A 5906-nucleotide genomic window follows, 5' to 3' on the forward strand; every position below is an offset into this window, starting at 1 on the left:
CATATGTGGGCCACTTTTGGTTTACACCCACATTAACTATTGTCGACTGTGCCAGATCTTTGCCAAAGGTGGCCCACATTTGTTTTGTGATATTTGGGCCATATTCACTATGTATCACATGGGTGACTTTAGGGTCACATCCAGTTTACACATCGCCGAGAGCACGGCATCTTTGCCCAAAATAGCCTACATTTGTTTTCGGATATTTGGGCCATATTTGTTATTTTACATGTAGGCCACTTCAGGCTCACATCCATTGTGGCCGGGCCAGAAGGAGGCCAGCAGTGCCGCATCATTGCCTGAAGTGGCCCACTTCCGTATGCTATCTGGGAATGGCTTATTGAGGAAAACTTGTTTTTTATTCAACAGAAATAACCCCAAAAACGTATTTGGTTTGGTCAGTCCAAATCAAAAGCTTATTTGTCAGTTGCCCCAGGAATAGGGGGCTATGTTTTTGTCTGGATTTAACCTGTAGTGGCATACATGTATATTAACATGTAACACTCTCTATGGCGCCCATGTCTATAATGCATTATAAACATATTTATAATGTGTTATAATCTGTTTATAGCACTGTACAATTATAGTTGTAAGTGCTCATAAATATTCATAATCCTTTATAACAATAATCATAACACATTATAAAGCATATTATTCGCTGACATATTTTTGCAAGGATCATAGTGTATTATAATTCTCATAGTTATAATGAATTATAATCACTGTTATAATGTATAATAACGTGATTATAAGTTACTCTAAGTGGTCATTGGGTGCTTTAAGTGAAGTAATGACATTCCTGAGGTATAGGCAGATATAATACATTACAAGCTGGTTATAAGTCACTGTAAGTGAAGTAAGTGAAAAAAATATCATTAAATTTATGCAAGAACAACACAAAATGCTGTAAAATTCATTTATGTTTAACGAGTCATAACAGAAATCGAGTACTCCAATTTGACACAACTTTTTGATGATAAACAACTGAATGATGGACATTTACATTTCACTAATGTAATGTTTCCCCCCCAAAAAAACTCACTCTAAGGACTTGTTTGACTCAAATTATAGATAATACCTGAAACTATCTCTATTTTACCTGTAGCTGTATATTTTATGTTTATGTAAACATTTGATCAACAAAAGTGATAAGTGATTATGATGCAGTATAAAATTATTATAATGTATTACAACTATGAGAATTATAATACACTATGATCCTTGCAAAAAAAATAGTCAGCGAGTGACCAACAATCATGAAGTATTATGATACTTGGCCTTATAAGTCATCATTAGAATGCTTTATGTGTTATGATTATTGTTTTAAAGTATTATGGATATGTACTATAAGCAGATAATCTATGTATAATGCATTATAGGTATGTTTATAATGCATTATAGACATGGGTGTCATAGAAAGTGTTACCGTATAATCTTATATTTTTTAAGCCATCATGTTATTCCAACCTGCTGAAGATGATGCATAAGTACACAGATGTATAATGGGTTAACAGTTGACATGGCTTCCATATTTAAATTTGTTTGGGACACTGTCTCAGAAATAAATCATTCAAAATCTGTCTTGGCATATATCTCATTAAAAAGACTGGTATCCACAAGGTTAACTTCACTCTTGTGGCTACAAATTGAAAACACATACATTTGCAATGAGGGATGATGCAGAGCTTCAGGATAAATGGTTCTGGAGAAGCACAATATGCAGCTACGTACTGGTTATGCAGGCAAAGCATCAGCTTATTGAAGTGTCAGACAAGAAATATTTATAGATCCATTGATTGTCTAGACAGTTTGTTTTTTTAAATAAAATAATCTGGATTCTGTCCTCTTTGCAAAATCCTCTGTCCAGTGACATTTAATTGCTAATGTATTTAACACTTTAAAAGATTTAAAAGACAGATGTGTATGTTCCATATGTAAAACAGTTTGATTGAGCTTCAACAACAGAGGGATGTTTTACTTTACATTTACATTTACATTTTGAATGGAGGTATAACCCAGAAACACTATCATATAATGAGTGCATTAATGGAGTGAGACCAGATACAGTATTTTTTAATCCTTTCAGTAGATGTACTCTTCTTGCTCCAACAAGTAGCCCATCCATTAACAGCTGAAATGCACTTCCATTATCTCTAACAGTCAGTACAGCAAAACCACACAATGAGAGGACTTTGTAAATGTTTATCTGTGAGTACATTTACACCACTTCAGCAACTGGTTATACTACCACAGAAAACTCTTATGAGCCACAAGTGTTTGTTAATGTAATGTGTGCTGCAATAATTGCTACATTAGACTCAAATGAATTTGGGAGCAGGGAGACTTTTGTTCAAGGACTGGAGGAGCAGAGGATCAAAGCACCAACTCCTACGATTAATGTAGAACTGATGTTTTTTATGGCTTTTGTGGTTTCATGAGTCTTCACATGTCAATCTGCCTTTTAATTTTAGAAATTGTCTGTTTTTTTCCCCCATTTTGCTCTCACTTTCTCCAAATGGAAGTCTCAAAAGTGAGATTGATGTTATATTGTGTGCTTGTTGCTAATCGACAGATTACCCGCCTTTGAAAAGTGTTTCATTTCTCTGTGAAATTGACTTATTTTCTCTAGCTTTTTTTTTATCCTTTGGAGATGAATGTTTGTGTTTGAGTATGTGATGTTCAATCCAGGTAGTCAAACAGTTCTTAATGACTTTCAGTAGCTGAAGAAGCAAAAGATGTGATTATCTTACAGAAGAAAAGCCCAACAGAAATCTTGGCTTCAAACAACTTTGTAACATTGTCCTATTTTAGAACAGGAGAACACACTGATGTATTAAACCAAAATTGTGTCAACTGCCCCATTTGTTCTCCCACCCGTAGGTGGGATATTTTTGTTTTTATGAGACTTTTTTTTTTTTGCTGCGCTTTGTCACTTTACTTGTTGTGCTTCTCAGTGGCCTTTATGTTTAATGATGGAACAAATGACCAAGTGAGTGAAAAAGTGATGAAATATTCAACAGATGATGAAACTGCGCTCAACTGTGTCAAAAACTGTTCTGAAATGCATCTGGGGTTGTGATGGATCTTCCAACTGCACTGAACCACTGAACCACACTTGCATATATATTCATGCTCACACGCACAGATGCACATGTATTTTAAAGTCCCCCTCCACTTGAGACATAGGTTGAGCTTATCATTACTTCACTTGAATGTTTGAGCTTCACTGTGCAGAATGATGTATGTGCAGAATTTGACATTATTCACATTCATCTGCTATAAGGGGGAAATTGTCAACATTGTTTTTGACTTTCAGATATAACTGAACTAATTTGTCCTGAGCCTCAAGATTTTCCCTGTAACACTTAAATATCAACGTGATATATGTAAGATTCTCCATAAACTTAATTCAATTAACCAAATGGATGTGATGGATCAGATTACTATTATTAATATTTTAAATAAGATGAAATCAGATTTTAGGAATTCATTATCAAGGTGATCTGATGTCAACTTCTCTCAATATTTTGTTATTTTCTAGACATTTAAAGCAATTCTGTATTATTACCCCCAAGAGTCATGTCAAATAGCTCATGTACTAATGACACAATTCAAAACTTTATTTAATTACAAAAATGTGTCACTTTTGTCCTACAGCAAGGGACAGACAAGTGACTGATTAGTGCTCAAGACTCCAGCAGCGACAGTAACAAGCTGCAGTAAATGCATGAACCAACTCACACAAACAAGCGCTGATACAATTCACTAGTATCAACAAATTAGATTTGTTTTATTAAGGTGTATAACATGAAGACTCACTGTACACTCACGCACACATACACAGAAATGAACAAACATACATGTTATAACTTTATCATCAACATAATCTGTTTGTTTTTTTTCTTTTTTGTTGTCTTGTCCCCAAAACATACAAAATAATTTAAATGCAGACCTGTTATACAAATGTTGACCAGTAAATATTCAGTAGTCCTTGTATGACCAATAGAAACTTGTTACATAAGTTTATGCCGTTTTGTTATATCCACGTTATGATCCTCACACATGACTGTACTGGCAAGTCCTAACCACTAGGGGGAGATGTCATTATAGGATGGAGTTCCTTCTCTCTGCTTCCTCTCTGCCACAATCTCTCATGAATGTTTAATGAGACCTTAAGATTTTATAATACATCCAGGCTATTCTCTGCATGATCTGAGATCCAGAATAACCACCTGCCACCTGGATAAGACTGTGGTGCAGTCCAGTGGGCAGAAAGTTGGTGAAACACAGGGCTCAGCAGGATTTAATTTCCTCTTTAAGGTTTGTTTAAGAGGATGGCTGACAGAACAAAAACAAAAGGAAGAGGGGGATTTCATTTAATGTAAACTGTAATCAAAGTGATTACTTCATGTAGGTGTTGTGTGTCTGTTTATGAGTCTGTGTGGATACATGTACAGTTTTGTGTTCGTGGGGATCTTTGAGGAGCCTCGAGCAGGGGAGTGAACAAAAAAGGAAATCAACAGTTGTTAAGGTTTAAATTACTGTTAATTGCAGGCTGGGCTTTTTTTCTAAAAAGTTCAGATAACATCATAGACAGGAAGTTGGTTCCAAAGGGAGAAGGCAGCTCTACCTCCCGTGCACTGCTGTCCTCTCTGGGATCAGTGAGGTCATTTGAGGTCATAAAGAGTGAGTAAATCTATGGTGTAGAATGGGTTAATAGATGTGATTTCAATTAATCATTCAAAGAACAAAATATGCTTTATTCTGCTGATCAGGAAATATTTAATTATAATTTTTAAACACGAAAAACTCTGGTACATCTCACTGATCTCTGCTTTACTGTATATTTATAGCATTTATTGTAAAAGAAGTAAAACATGTATCTATACCTGCATGGCTACACGCTCTCTGTCATCATATGTGTGGAGCAAACTGTAAGATTTAGCTTTTAGAGTCTCAACCATCATGTCTCCAGTTTGGAAGAATACCTGTGCACATAAGTGCACAAGTCAAGACCATACATGATGGAGCCTGTTTCATGATGGATTTTGCCTTTGAAGCTGTATCAGATCTGGCTTTGACGTTGAAAGACAGAGACAGCTGTAGGGAAAAGCTGGGACTGGGAAAGAGTTGAGCCGATGAACAACGAACATGACAGCAGGAAGGATGAATGGAAAGGAGGAGCCGAAGCACAAACGGGAGTTCAGAGGAGGAAAGGCTGGTGGATATGATGAATCACCTCATAAAAGTAATGAGTAGGAGAATGGTATCTCAGGGGATGGATGATAAAAAATACAGTCAGGCTTCTGTCAAACAAAGTGTAAACCTTTCATCCATACATTCATTACCACGGGTCTTTGAGTTTGATTTACAGACCTATTAAAAACCTCTCAGTCATTTTAATTCACATATATTGGTGCCAGTTGTCCCAAGGACACATTTTAGAGTGGTGCTTACACACTGAATATGAAATATTATGACATTTAATGAGTCATTATATATCTATATACCTTCACTTGTATTCACTTGTAATTCATGTGTTTTCCCCTCTCAAATGACCCAAACCTCTGTATTAAATGGACAACACAATATATTTTATATACTTATGAAGGACAGTCCACAGTTGGAAGACAAGCTGTCACTGCTGCATATTGAACAGTGTAAAAGTTTGAGTTATAGGGTGTCCTCGGTGTTCTGGGAAGGGATGGTGGTAAAGAAACTCATGAGAAATTTATGAGAAATTCATGTGAAACAACGTGAGGGAGGGAGAGACAATAAGCTCATGCTCAAGTCAGAGCTGGAGGGAGGATTTTCACTAAAGAGAAGGGTGTGAGCAGGACGTAATGGTATGGAGGAGACAACGTGGGAGTAAAAGGGAGGTGGGTGGGTATGGCTGTGTGTTAGAG

This window comes from Thunnus thynnus, chromosome 13, assembly GCF_963924715.1.
Source record: "Thunnus thynnus chromosome 13, fThuThy2.1, whole genome shotgun sequence".
NCBI classification, from domain to species: domain Eukaryota; kingdom Metazoa; phylum Chordata; class Actinopteri; order Scombriformes; family Scombridae; genus Thunnus; species Thunnus thynnus.